This window comes from Octodon degus, unplaced genomic scaffold (genome assembly GCF_000260255.1).
Source record: "Octodon degus isolate 3935 unplaced genomic scaffold, OctDeg1.0 scaffold00059, whole genome shotgun sequence".
NCBI lineage: Eukaryota > Metazoa > Chordata > Mammalia > Rodentia > Octodontidae > Octodon > Octodon degus.
In genome coordinates, this window is record NW_004524635.1 from 10463324 (window position 1) to 10479381 (window position 16058).

The window sequence follows — 16058 nt, forward strand, 5'->3', positions numbered from 1 at the left end:
TGCAGAACCAGAGATTGAACTCAGGCCCTTGCACTTGCCAGGGAAGCACTTATTCCACTGAGCCGTCTCCCCAGCCCCCATCCTATTTCTCTCTTGCTGGGTCTCTTGCACATTTGCTTTGTTGCTTTCCTGCTTTCAAGACGGGGCCTTGCTCTGTAGCCCAGGCTGTTCTGGAACTCTCTGTGATCTTTGACTCTCAGCTTGTCCAGCTGAGTTTACCATTACCGACATCAAACACCACACCTAGCTAAATTCCTTTTTAGGTTTGGGTTAATTACTGAGTTCTATTTTGTTTTAGAGACTTGCTCTACCTTTACAATCTGTTTCACACTGCTAAGAAGTGGTACTAACATTTTTTTCTTTATTCTCAATAATTTTTCTAGTAAACTGTAATTTCTAGATGAACATTGGTAACATTTTGCCATGTTAAAGAAAAATTCACCGAAATTTTGATTGGTGTTACTCTGAATTTGCATATTGTTTATGGAAGGAAACTCCATTAATTTGGAAAAGAATTTTTCCAACAATGCCTGTCTTTCCATTAGAATTCTTTATGTCTTTTAGTTCTCTTAAAAGGCATTAATTCTTTCTTAGTATATGTTTTATATATTTCTTAGAGATTTTCTTTGGCATATTTATATTTCTCTTATTTAGCCATTAAAGTTTTAATTTTGTCACTGAAAACTTTGCTAAAAAATGTTTTAATGAAATTTTCTAGAACCCGGGCAATGGCTCAGTAGAATAAGTGCTGCCCTGTCAAGCAAAAGTACCTGAGTTCAATCCCCGGTTCTGAAAAAACAAAATCTAAAATATACTCGTGTTATTCAAAATTAAATTGTTGACTTCTATAATATATACATAAATAAAAATACAAAACATTAATTTGCTCAATGAAATTATTCCAGTTAACATCTAATAGTACATATTCAAGATATTTCTCTATATTTATACCTGTCTACTTACCAATCTAGATCTATCTATCTATGCATACCCAAATGCCCAAGTAAATATCATGCATGTGTATCATTGACCAAAATGAGTTTGTGCAGTACATATTTCTGTATTTGATTTACCCAGATCAAGAAACAGTCAGTGACCACGTAGTATATGTGATTATTGTGTTTGTTAATGCTCCTTTGATCTAGCACAGAACCTTCCTCCCCACAATGTTCTCAATGAGCTGAATTGTGGATTATCCCATATTTGATGAATGTTTGGTTGATTATTCATGATGCTTTTTATCTTGTTCCTCTACCCCATTTAGATAATTTTTATCCAGTTGTGTTCTTTAATTCCCTTATTATTTACAATAATTATGACTTTGATTTGTAGTTTCTTCTACCTATTCATAGTAATCTATTTTTCCATCTCATGTTTAGTATTTTCATCTCATAATCCATTTTTCTAGTCTGTAGTGTTGAAGTATATCCTCTAAGATAATTCTTATTTTAGTTGAAATTATAATATGATGTATTTGTCTTTATACTCATGGATAGATGTTGAATTTAAGCAAAATTATTTTGGAAAAAGATGATTTTCTATTTCTTAATTTAAATTAATTGCAATATTTCTAATTAATTGAATGATAATTATTAATTTATTTTAAGACATAACCCTTCCAATATTCCCATTCCATTTAGCCATGTTAAATACAACTTAAAATAATATTTCTGGTTGTACTAATGAATATGCTATTATTTTGTCATTGATTTAGTAAGTGACATTTAAGATATGCTATTTTAGCTAGGTTTAAATATTAGAATTACAAAGACATCATAAGAACAATTTGCTATATTTCCTTTTCCCTAAATACAGAACAATTTTAAATAGCAACAGAATTAGCTACTTCTGAAAATTTAAGAATTCAGAGGCAAAACTGACTTAGCTTTTGGGAATATATATACTTACTTCAAAAAACTCAGTTTTAAAAATTATCAGTTTTGTAACTATTACCAGACATGTTCTCAGAAATTATGGCATCTTATTTCACTTACACTCTATAATCTATGTGAGTGTATTATCAGATTATTGATTTAGTAGTAAATGGCTATAACAATTAGATTGTGAAATATCACAATGTTAGACAAATTTTCAGTATTAGTTGTTACATAAGTACTTGTTTAGTTTGAGTGAGAACAGATTTTACATATAAATTAAAATTACATGCAAATTAAATTTAATCAGTGTTTAACAGTTGTTAAACAAAAATTTCCTAGTTGTAGATAACTGATGATTTTTAGGCTGCACAGAGAATTATTTTTTTATGGTGAAATGTGAGGAATATTTTCTTTGTATTTTCATTTTAATCAGCCTTTCTTTTCCTAAATTTTGAATTATACTTGTCATTCACTATTTTAGAAAATTGAGAACTATGAATTAAATGAAAGAAATCAGACATTAAAAGATACTCTGGAGCACTTAATTGTGGGTTCTAGCAAGAGAGCACAGTTACTCCTATTCTCTTGACTTATGAGAAAGGGTCTTTCTCTGTCAGGGTGGACACCCTTTTCCACTGAGTACCCAGCCTTAGGAAGTCCTCAAAAGAATCATGAGGGAGGAAAAGGACACTCACTTAGCCAGCCAGATTCATTGAATTGAGCCTGATGATCAACAGGGTGACATATGCTGCAGCCAGATCATCCTCACATTCATATATATATATATATATATATATATATATTAAGTAAATAAATGTGATGCTAGAAAAATAAAAGGGGGTACATGTAGCAATTTCCTCTATTGAATACAATCATTATGTACTGCAAAAACATACCAATAAAAGTAAAAAATAATTTTTAAACTTTTAAAACTAAATAAACATTCTTGACTAAAAGATACTTGAAAAATTCTTGCATTTTTGGAAATGGCTGAAGAAGTGATCTGACCTGAAGACTTCCAATATAATTGTGGGAAGGATTTTTCTATATGCTTAGATTACTTTAATTAAAAAGGGACTTGTACAATTGTCAAATATTTAGCAATTGAATAACACTGAAAATAAGAGGCAACTTTGAAAAGATAAGGGTAGAGAAAAACAAAATTATAAATATGTCTTTTAGGAAAACAATGGGGTTTTAAGAGCTACAAAGAAAACAAGATGTCTTTTTAAGTAAAAGTAATATGCAAAATTTCTTTTTTATTAATTTTATTGAGAAAAAATTGCAATTTGACAGCTTCAAAACAGTTGGTAGGAGAATGACAACAATTAACACATTGCGTATTGTAAACTTTGTGGTAGTAATTCATAGCACAAGATGCAGACATGATATACTGTCCAAACAGTATTAGTAAAGATCTTTCCTCTTATTGAATTAGGAGAAAGTAGCTATGTATCTATCCTAATTATTTTGTATATACAGATACAAAATTGTCCTTCATTATATCACCTTTATTTTGTTCAGTTTTGTCAGAGATGGGTATTCCATTGTCATCTAAATATTCTAGGTGCATGAATTCAGCAAAATATTCCAATATAGTCCAGTTCTCCACAATAGTAGTGGGTTATCCACAGGACTGGCAATGTCTGAATCTGGTGACTTGAGCCTTCCACAGTTCAGCATATTGAACCTCATTTCTACACTTTTCTGCTGGATGGTTAAGACCAAGATAAATCAAGACTTATATAACAAAAAATGTTACTTTTTATCTGACATGGTGAGTCAAGTCTCCTCAAGACTTATCCCGAAACCCTGCGCTGCAATTTGTAGATCCTTTGTCAGTGTCATCCACGTGTATGAGTCATAGCCATGGCTTGACCTATTTGCTCTCTGAGAAAGCCTGAGAGAATGTTTTCTCTCCATGCAACTCTCTTTAGGCATACACTACATCATCGATCACACTCCTCTGTGGCCCCATAATCTCCTTGATCAGAAAATTTGGGGCACAACTGAGTTACATTTACAGTACAGGTTCTCCTATGTCTTGAGTCCTCACTAACCTTGAAATCCTAGGGCCAAAATGTTGGCTGTCCTTGCAGCCATTCTATTTCTCTAATATTTGGTCTGGAAACTTAGGTTGTTAAACCTCCAGAATAGAAGCTTATTATTGCCCTACAACATATGCAGGTGGGCTTAACCTCACTATCTGTCTGAATATCAAACATTTTAGGCATAACATGGAACATCTTTAAAAAAAAAAAAAACATTTACTTGATAATATGCAAACTTTCAGGAGGGTAACTCAGTTTACTTAAGAGAACAGGGAGATAATTAATCTTTAATTAAATGTGTGCATATCATGAAATAAGAGAAAAATTTGGTCACAAATTACACTCTGTTCTGTTTAAATACAACTTTATTCAAATCCAGTACTTTCTTGCACATTTGTTACTAGTTCGAAAATCCCAACACTATTGTTGAGAATTCAGATTTATTTTGAAAAAAGTAAATCAGAACAGGAAATTATATCACCCATGTTGGTGAAAAAATCATAATTTCCAACAAAGTAATAGATAAATCAAACATAAATAGAAAAAAATTAAATGTTGCTCATTGTGAAAATGTCATTATGTAAAACTTCTATGCATAAAATATTTTTATATATGGCTAAAAATAATTTTAAAATTTATATTCATTTTCCACTAGATCTAAAACCTTCCAGTAGATAAAACTTCCTGACATGTAAAGTCCCTATCTTCTAAGCAGAGTTGTGTCTATAAGCTTTGGTGAGCCCAGAATCATTTGAAATCTAAAAGCAAACTACAATATTAAAATCAAAATACTTAGATACAAAATTTAAATTCTGTCAGTTGCCAAAGAACAGATCATGGAAGAATAGAAGCCATGTTTTTGGATCTATTAATATAAAATTAACACTGATTGAAATACTCCAATGTCATTCCTATGGAAATGGGCAGGTGTATTACAGAGGTGTGTTCACATGTGTCTATGTTCTTGGCATGTTCCCATATGCCATTTCCACATATTTTGTGTTACTTGAGTAGATATTATAAAAATTTCAAACTTCAATTGTAACAGGAACTCTTTACAAACTTCAATTATAATATTCTGAACACAGACTGACAAGTGCTACAAGAATTCCAGGGCCAGCAGGATAGCCCAGTGGTCTACAGTGTCTGCTTTGGCCAGCTTAGGCAAAGTGCAAGGACCGTGGTTCGATTCCTAGCACCACATGCCACACCAGACCCACCCTCAGGGCAGACTAAGATGTCCACATAAAGAAGAACTTCAATCACACACGAACTCCAGAGCATGGAATTTCTCTATCCCTTCATCATTGATAAGCCAGAACATCACTACTTTGCCAATTTTCTCCCTTAAAGCATTAACATTGCTTCCTTAATAGCTACTTACATATTCAATAAAATTAAAAAGACACATAATTTTAATTCTCCAATACATTGAAGTTTTATTTCTTAAAGAAAGCAAATGTAGAGCTATAGTAACGTCCATGTAAGAGTTTCTAGGAAATAAGTTACTGAGCAACAAAATCATGTAGACAGATTGGGTATAATGACAAATGTTGCCAGAACAACACAACCTAACCAGCAAAATCAATTACAGACTGAAGATTGAGGATAGACTATGTAACTATGTGGTGTTTAATAGCACTTTGGAATAAGATGTCTTCACGTGTCAAAATTTTTTTTCTTTCTTTCTTTCTTTCTTTCTTTCTTTCTTTCTTTCTTTCTTTCTTTCTTTCTTTCTTTCTTTCTTCTGTATTTGGACAGTGTCTACAGGGTCTCACTACGTAAATCTGACTGGTAGTGATTCTCCTGTCAGCCTCCCAAGTTCTGGGATTACAGGTGCATTCCACCATGCCCAGTATCAATCGTCATTTCAGTGTGCCCCGTGGGTGGGGCCAGCACAGCATGCCTGAGATTGAACTCTGTCTGCTGCACTCTGCTTGAGCAGGCGCTTTAGTTTGCTGGGCTATCAGGCCGGCCCCATGTCAAAATTCTTAACATGTAATATATGTGAATGTTCATTAAACATCTGGTCATAAAAGAGTTCAAATATTTTGATTACCTATAAATATTAAACTATATTATTATCTGCTTTTTACTTCTCAGGATGTGACTGGAATAATTTTTCTTTTGACTTACCTGTGTAACATCAGTTTTACCCCAATTTTCTCTGCGTAGATGGTATGACTTAAATTAAGTGTTGATTGTGTTGACTAGTATGGGAGTACAGGTCACCCAATTAGCATATGCCAAGGATTGGGGTGAAAAACTCTAGTAGTTCTTGTGTAGATTCCATTTTTGTTTCAGTTGCAAATTTGATTTCCTCAGCTTAAGCTTAAGCTATTTGCTATGTTTTCTCTCCACTTCTGTTCCTCCTCATCTACTAGATATCTTGCAGAGAGTTTAGAAGATATTGTGTACTCATCCTAACCTTCCAGAACGGAGTTTATAAAATATATTTTCTGACTGTTCTGGTCTTCACAGAAGAAGACTGTAGAATGAGGGCCATTTTCCTCCAGTATTTTCCATATCCTTCCTAACACTATAAAAAATGGCAATTTTCTTATTTATTTATCTATTTATTTATTTTGCAGAACCGGGAATTGAACTCAGTCAGGCCATTGTGCTTGCCAGGCAAGCGCTTATTCTATTGAGTTATCTCCCCAGACCCACAAATTTCCTATTTAGGGGAACAATAACCTTCCCCCACCCCATGAAATGTAGAAAAACACTAGATCTGGGCCAAATAAAAGAATAAATTTGAAATAAATTGTTCATGAGTTATCTGAACAAATTTAGAACTTTTTTTCAAAAGGAGTTGGGATTACTTACAATGAAAGAACCATACAAAACTAACAGAAAAAACATCGTAGCACAGGATAGATACGCATTAAAACTTATAGATAGTCTGCTACAAGTTTAAACTTTTTTGAAGACAAGGCTAGCACTTTTTTATAATTTAAAAAAATTGGTCTTTTTATTCACTCTTTGGTAAAAGGGAACAACTAAAATGACCCAGACCCAGGCATGCTCTGTCGGCCCTGTCTCCGGGGCACAGTGAGATTGCCACTGAGACTGGATGTACCTGTAATCCCAGCACTTGGGAGGTTAAAAAACAAGAAGGATCACTATGAGTATGACTTGCATAATGAGACCCTGTAGACTATGTACTAAATACGTAAAAAATAAATAAATAAAAATAAAATGACTCAAAGAAACTTTGTTTCTGTTATGTTCTAGAAAAAAAAAATACCATGGCATATTTGACTATCTCTCTCAGTTTAATATTTTACATTTCTTTATGCAGATAGATTCAACAGTCTTCATTTGTCATGTCCTTGTTTAATGTAAGAATGACTATAAATCCAGTAGTAGATTAACATGTGGCTGCTTTGACATATCAAATTTCCTTGGTCTCCGGAAATATTTTATTAAAAGTGTGTCATCTAGACACTGTCCCCGCTGCCTCCTTGACTCAGAGCTCCACTCAGAGCTCCAGGGAAGACACTCCAGCTATAGAGTATCTTCATGCAGAAAATCTTTGCCCAAGAAATCCTGGATTCCAGGGGCAACCCCACGATGCAGGTGGACCTGCACACAAAGAAGGGTCAAATCTGAGCAGCTGTGCCTAGTGGAACTTCCGCGGGTATTTATGAAGCTCTAGACCTATGAGATGGAGGCAAATACTAGTACCTGGGGAGAAGAGTGCTGAAGGTGGTGGAGTATATCGACAAGACTCTAAGCCCTGCTCTGCTGGAAAAGAAACTATGCATTGTGGATCAAGAAAAAGTTGATAAATTTATGATTGAGCTGGATGAGACTGAGAATAAGTCCAAGTTTGGGGCCAATGTCATCCTGGGCATGTCCTTGGCAGTGTGTAAGGCAGGAGCAGCTGAGAAGGGAGTCCTGCGCTTCTGACACATTTCATATCTTGCTGGGAATCCTGACCTCATACTCCCAGTACCTGCCTTCAATGTGATCAGTGGGGGTCCCCATGCTGGAAACAAGCTGGCCATGCAGGAGCTCATGATTCTTCCTGTGGGATCCAGCTCCTTTAAGGAAGCCATGCAAATTGATGCTGAGGTCTGCCACCACCTTAAGGGGGTCATCAAGGCCAAGTATGGGAAGAATTCCACCATCATTGGATATGACTGTGGCTTCACATCCAACATCCTGGAGACCAGTGAGGCCCTAGAGCTGCTGAAAACATCTATCCAGGTAGCTGGTTACCCAGATAAGGTGGTGATAGGAATGGATGTGGCAGCATCTGAGTTCTATTGCAGTGGAAAGTATGATCTTGACTTCAAGTCACCTGATGAACCTTCCAGGCACATCACAGGGGAGAAACTTGGGGAACTGTAAAAGAACTTCATTAAGAACTATTCTGTGGTTTCCACTGAGGACCCCTTTGACCAGGATGACTGAGCCACGTGGACCTTGTTCCCCTTGGGGGGTGGACATCCAGATTGTAGGGGATGACCTCACAGTTACCAGCCCTAAGAGAATTGCATAAGTTATTGAGAAGAAGGCTTACAACTGTCTACTGTTCAAGGTTAAACAGATTGGCACAGGGACTGAATCTACATAGACTTGCAAACTGGCTCAGTCTAATGGCTGAGGGGTGGTGGTAAGACACTGTTCTGGGGAGACTAAGGACACATTGATTGCTGACTTTGGGGAGGCTCTGCACTGGACAGATCAATACTGGTGCTTTGTGCAGCTCAGAGCACGTGGCCAAATACAACCAACTCATGAGGATCGAGGAGGCTCTTGGGAGCATGACCATCTTTGCTGGACGAAAGTTCTGTAACCCAAAGGCCAAATGAGAAGCTGGAGGTTCTGGGACCTGACAAGACAGACCCAGGCCTACAAGTCCTTCTCCGTGAAATAAAGCCGGCGCCATATAAAAAGTGTGTCATCTGATTTGTATAGTCTAGATAAGGATATTTTACCTCCTTATGGAAGAGGCAGCAAGTTTATGCTGAAATTTTCCTCAAGAAATATGTTTAAGTCCTTAGAGATAGCTCAGCAATGTCCTGAGTTTGATTCCTGATACTGCAAAAATAAATAAATAAATAAATAAAAAATAAAAAAATGTGTTTAGAACTTTCAGCAGAGCTTAAACCTATCATTAAATGAGATCCTGCAATGTCTTGTCTTTGAGTGTTCAAAAAGCAAATTACTCAAATATTGTTGACAGAGATGAAGACAGTCAGCTGTCACCACTTGGTGGCTTGAGCAGTACTTCTAACTGCTAGTTGTACCAAACCTTGATGTGTCTGCCAATTTGAATCAGATGTCATATTCACTCACTGGTGGCAAACTGACTCAATAGAATCACATTATTTGGAAGGGGCTGTAGCAATCTTCGAGCATTTGCATAAACTGATGACTTGATTTTATTTGTAATGGAACCACCAAGCCAGTAAATCATATGCATAGTAGTTATTCAAAGCTGACCCTGAAGCTGCACCTAAACAGTGGCAGCAGAATCATATCATTAGTAGGGATGTAAAATTTTACCTTCCTATTGATTTTGTTTAGAAGACCTGCAAATAGTCAACTGGCATCACACCATTTATGTGTATTTTTTTTAAAATTAGTGTGTGTTTGTGCCACTTTATATCACTTAAGTATAAATTTATTGCACAGAATGGAAGAGAAGTGCTAGAAAAAGATCAGAAAACTGATTCTAAATATTAATAAAAGTATAGCCATATCCTTCTTAAGAAGAACATTATGCTCTTGGCTTATTAATTTGCATTTACCACAGGGCAAATCAGCCTAATTATCAACTTGGTTTCTGAATCACAATCTTAAAATTTCTAGTCAAAAGAGGGACCTTTCATCAAAGGAATGATCTTAAATAACACATATTAGAACCATTTCTGTGGAAAAGTGCTATATATTAAAAATCAATCATTACATTTTATAGTCTTTTATCTTCTCAGTGATGTATCTCTAAATATTTGCAGTCAATAACCAATTATCATTAGAATGTCTGCTTTGTGTTACACATGCCATGTTAACAACCCCTGGGTTCTAATATCCTACTTCAGAATGGTCTATCTTTAACTTTATGAGATGTGTATGTGGAATCTATTTCAAAGAATAGTTTATATCATACAAGTCATAATCATGTGGGCCGATGGTTTTGTGTGGATGGTGATTACAATCCATGTATTACTGTCCACATATCGTCACCTTGATAGATGTTACTTAAATAAAACACTGGTCTACATTATTTGCAAATATTTGCTTATATGAAGATATTCAAAATCATATTTATATGACAAAAACTACAGAGTACAGTTGAAGTTCACGGTATAAATTTTTTTTATTTTATGTATTTAGTACAGGTTCTACAAGGTCCCACTACACAGATCAGACTGGTAGTGATTCTCCTGTTTTCAGCCTCCCAAGTGCTTGGATTACAGGTGTGCACCAACATGCCCAGTCTCAATCACCATCTCAGCGTGTCCTGGGGGTGGGGCCGACACAGCATGTGAGGCCAAAAATCAAACCTCCCTCCCTGCACTTTGCCTCAGCAGGTGCTTTAGTCTGCTGAGCTACCTGGCTGGCTCCACAATATAAATTAAAATGAGAGTAAAAAAAGCAAATACTAAATACTTAAAAATAAATAAAAAACTTGCATATTTGAATAATATAATACATAATTAACTTAAAATTATACATACAAAAATAAGCTTAAGTAGGTTGCTAAATAATCATTCTTGAAAAGAGCATAAACAAGCACTTGATTTATAGCATTTGGTGTAATAAAATAAATACACTTAATCTAGTGTCATCATATGTGTATTATTTCATATTTCTAAGTGTAAACATTATTGGATAAAAAAAGCATGGCAGTTATTAGTGAAAAGCAAATGAAATGCTAAATTTTATTCCATTCTTGCTAATTTCTGCTTAACCTATAAATTCCTTCCATTTTCCAAATCTATACCTGTCAATTTTTAGTTCCAAACCTGTTCTACAAATACATGTCGAAAATCTATAATAAGTCTACAAACTCAATGTGCTCCCAAGGAAACTCTATGGTCTTGAGTTTATCCTTTTCTTACAAATGCTAATTCAGTTTAAAAACATCAACCTACCCAGCCACCTAGGCTAAAATGTACACTCAGGACATCCCCTTCCTTAGTTTTTCTACTTCATTTATGTAGCTCTTGCTTTTTTTAAAAACATTTTTATTATTATTCCTTTTTATGTATTTAGTACAGGGTCTACAGGGTCTCACTTTAGACTGACTTGTAGTGATCCTCTTGTTTTCAGCCTCCCAAGTGCTGGGATTACAGGTGTGTGCCACCATGCCCAGTTTCAATCACCATCTCAGCACACACCAGGGGCGGGGCCGACATGGCAGGCCAGGGATTGAACCCTGGTCACTACACTCTGCCTAAGCAGGTGCTTTAGTCTGCTGAGCTATCTGGCCAGCCCTTGCTCTTTATTTTTTTACTCTCATTTTAATTTATAGTGTAGGGCCAGAAGGCGCGTTAGTCCACTGAGCTATCTGGCCAGCACATATATGCAATTTTAATGAATCAAGTGTATATGCACCCAATGTTTTCTCTTATAGAACTGACCAGAGTGATAAATTAGAAAATAATGATAGATACCAGGAGACTTAAAAACTATTATATAAGCTCCTCTGAAATATAAGGGATGATGCAAACATTAGACATTTTCATGGATGTTCATGAAAAATGTGAATTTGAATCCTGCATTGCATTTCAGGAAGATACACTTTAATTGTGTTTGCTTTCCTATATAGCTCCAAAGCTAGCAGAGAAGAACAGCAAAATTCAAAAATCATAGCATCAAGTGTCTGGGTCAAATCTTAAGAAAATCTGACATTGTCTATGTGTGGCCTATTCATCTGTCATTGTGAATGGAGGAATTTACAAACCTTGTACTACTACTTCTAGAAGTAATAGTCCTATTCCTTGTAGAGTAGAGTGATTGCCTTATGTTCTGGAAATGTTTTAATTTCTGTATCCACAAGTTCATATTAGTTCAAACTTTTCTGAATAATTTCTTTTTTTGGCCTTAGAATTTTATACTTGGTCTTCTGGATGGTTAATAACTTAAGTTTGCAGACCAAAATTAGAGAAAAAGGAGGGCTGCAAGGAAAGCCAACATTTTGGCCCTAACCCTCTAAGGTCAATTAAGACTCAGGACATATGAAAACTTGTACTGTAACATCATGTAACTTGGTAGTGTCCCAAATTTTCTGATCAAGGAGATTATGGGGCCAAAGTGGAAAGTGATCGATGATGTAGAGTGTGCCTAAGGAGAGTCACATGGAAAGAAAACACTCTCTCAGGCTTTCACAGAGAGCACATTGGCCAAGCATTGGCCGTGACTCATCCACATGGCTACACTGACAAAGGTTCTACAATCTGAGGTACAGGATCTCAGGATAAATCCTGAGGTGATTTCACTGACCTTCTCAGACCCAAAAGCTACAACTCTTGTTGCATAGGTCCTGCTTTACCTTGGTCTTCACCATCCAGTGGAAAAGTATGAAGACGAAATATAGGAAGTAAAGCCATGCTGTTATGTTGAGCTGTGGGGGACTCAGGTCAACATATTCTGACATTACCAGTTAAACAGTAGACCCAATGCTATTATGGGTTACTGGACTCTTTTAGAATATTTTGCTGAGTTTACACACCTATAATATTCAAATAACGGTCTTAGAAAAAATGGGGTATACTGATGAATGTCCATTTTGTATCTATGTATTCAAAGTGGTTAGGATAGATATATAGTTATATTCTCTTAATGAATAGAATGATTTGTTCTAATGGTGTTTGTTAATAGGATCTCAAGTCCGCATCTTGTACAGCAGTTAGCCACTAAGAAGAATGTATGCGGTGTGTTAATTATTGAAACTGTCCTAGCGATTTGAATTGAAACTGTCTCATTGCTATTTGTTTATCAATAAAATTATGAAAAAATTAATATATGCTTAGTATATAAAATCTTGGAAAATGTTGTATTTTAAAATATCAGTGTCATTTATACCACCTTAAAGGAATCCAAATAAATTTTATTCTTGTTTTTCTATATTTAAAAAAAAAAGGTCAAGAAGCGATTGGCCTTAGAATTTTAAACTACATTTTCTCTAATATTCTCATTAAGCTAGTAATAACTACTTTTAATGATCAGAGAATTAATAAGTTCAGAGTGACTCTAATTCCTCTGTGTGGGTGCTTAACTTGAAAACCTCAGATCCAAAGAGAATATGAAAACTAAATTATGAAAGAGCATCATGTTCTTCAGTAAGATTTTCTTTTTTCATGTGCTGAGTATTTTATACATGGAGCATTTTCCCTTTGCACTAGTTGGCATTTTAAAAGCAGTTTAAGTTTCATAAGAATCCCTAGCAATGTGTCTATGTTGCCATATATAAGTGTTTTCAAATTAAAGAGTAGTTAAGAGATTGAACTTTCCTTCATGACGTCCAAAAATAAGTTTATATCTGAAATTGTACAGAGTGGAGATTCACTGACAGCTAACTAGCAGAAGAGGATTCTACTCAACTATTACCTTACTACAAATCGAATAAACATTTCAGATGTAAACCTTCAAACTGTCCCAATTAACAATCTGTAGCGCTGGCCAAATAGCTCAGCAGATTAAAGCTCCTGCTTAGGCAGACATAGGGGCTCAATCCCTGGGCCTGCCTTGCTGGCCCCACCTCTGGGGTGTGCTGAGATGGCAATTGAGACTGAGTGTGGTGTCACACACCTGTAATCCCAGCTCTTGGGAGCCTGTAAACAGGTGGATCACTAAGAGTCCTATCTAGTAGTGAGACCATGAACACCCTGTAGACCCTTCCCTAAAATAAAATAAATTTAAAAATACTAAGCCAGTATTAAAGAATATGTGACTTTTACTTTTGTAATTTTAACAAATGAAGAGAAAACAGACTTAATTCTGTACTTGAAATAATTTTCTCCTGTCAAAGCATGCAGCTTCAGTCTTTTACTTGAGATGGACTGGGATGTGCATCCTCTATTTCTGATCTGTGGTGGTTCACAGCAAACCTGCCATGTTCATGGCACTCATTCCTGTGACTGTCCTAAAAAATAGTTATCTGTTAACTCACTGGCTTTATAGCAGTCAAAATTATTCAAGAAATTTCTACTTTTGATTATTGTCTAATAGCTATCTTCTCCTCCTCTCTCCATGGATTTACAGTTTTATACGAAATAGATTTGTTAGATAATCATTAAGTTATGTCAAACATTTGTTTATGGCGCATTTTTTGTTCTTGAGGATAAATTTAGTGATCAAAAGTGCATTTCCTTTACAAATCATATACTTTCATTTTCCATTTTGAATTAATTTTCCTAGGAACTCAGGATTTTGAGTTTTAAAACTGTCTATTTTAAAACACAGTAATTCCTCCTGCTTCATATTAGAAAACTCACTTGTTGGTTGTTCAAGAGATGGATATGTTTGTCTTAAAGTGGCTTGATAATTATTACTTGAGTATTATCAAAATTTTAATAGATTATTGCGAATATAAGTGATTTAGTAATGTGGGATATAATTTCAGTTAAATCTATGTGTATTTGAAAATTAAAAATATTCACAAACTTTTACCCAAAAAAGGAGATTAAAAAGTGGGCAGAGGGGGCCATGGAGATAGCTTAGTGGAATAAGTGCTCCTGGAAAACCCAAGGTCCTGATTTTGATCCCTGGTACCACCAAAACTAAAATAAAACAAAAAAGTGGGTACTGAAAGGATGTAGAGAACACAAAAGGAACAAAGAAAGGAATCAAGATGTACTATGTACACTTACCAACTTTTCACAAGGAATATGATCACTATGTACTACACACATGTAGTAATATACTAAATGGGTTCTTTTTTTTTACTTTAAGAAGACAAAGTAAAACATAATTTCAAAACAAGGTAATAGGAGTGTAACAATGTTTAATGCATTACATATTGTTATTTTCAAAGTGGTTACTTGGCGAACAATGTATAGGCATAGAAATCTGTCCAAACAGTATTATCACAAACCTTGTCAATAAACTAAGAGAAATTAATAGTATAACTATCTTAACAATCTTGTACATAACTATCTTTTCCTTTTCCCTTCCTTTGTTTCTCCTTTCCCCATCCCAGTTTTTCTTTCCTTTTGAACAGTTTTCTCCCATTTCACAGTAACTATCACCACCCCCTAATTCTTTTCTTTTTTTATTTTTTTACAAAATGTTATCGATAAACAGCAACGAGACAGTTTCAAATCTAATCAGTAGTACAGTTTCAATAACTAATACACTGCATATATTCTTCTTAGTGGATAATTGCTGTACAAGATGCGGACTTGAGATCCTATTTACAAACACCATTAGAACAAATCATTCTATTCATTAAGAGAATGCAACTATATATCTATCCCAACCACTTTGAATACACAGATACAAAATGGACATTCATCTGTATACCCCTTTTTTTCTAAGTTCCGTTATTTGAATATTATAGGTATGTAAACTCAGCAAAATATTCTAAAAGAGTACAGAAGCCCATAAAATCATTGGGTCTTCTGTTTAACTGGCAATGTCAGAAATTATTGACCTGAGTCCCCCATAACTCAACATAACAGCATGGCTTTACATCCTATATTTCGTCTTCATCATACAGTTTGAATCTTATTTACTCTTTCAACTTCTCACGCTAGTGAGACAACATGATGTTGACACATGTGCATCTGATTTATATCAATTATGAATAGGGTCACAAGTTGTATCCATTTCCCCAAATTTATCCTTTCTATGGTCCAGTAGCACTCCACTGTATAAAATGACCACTATATTTTTTTTATCCATTCCTCAGTTGATGGGCATTTATGTTGTTGCCAAAATTTAGCTATCATGAATTGTGCTGCTATAGACATAGGTACACATATATTAATGTGGCATGGATTTTTTAATTCTTCTGAGAAGTTACCCAGAAAGGGAATAGCTGGGTCAAATGGGACCTCTACTCCTAGTTTTGTGAGAAATCTCCACAGTGGTTGTACAAGTCTACATTCCCACCAACTATGGAGAAGTGTTCTTTATCCCCCACAGCCCCACAAGCATTTGTTTTTGC

The 16058-nt window shown here is 35.1% G+C and overlaps 1 protein-coding gene and 1 pseudogene across 9 annotated transcripts in view; both read left to right on the forward strand.

Moving 5' to 3' along the window:
* Positions 1 to 8751, forward strand: part of LOC105742551 — an 11678-nt pseudogene extending 2927 nt beyond the window's left edge.
* The window catches only part of Rbms3 (RNA binding motif single stranded interacting protein 3), a 726581-nt gene that overhangs the window by 624724 nt on the left and 85799 nt on the right, over positions 1 to 16058 (forward strand). The window lies entirely within an intron of this gene.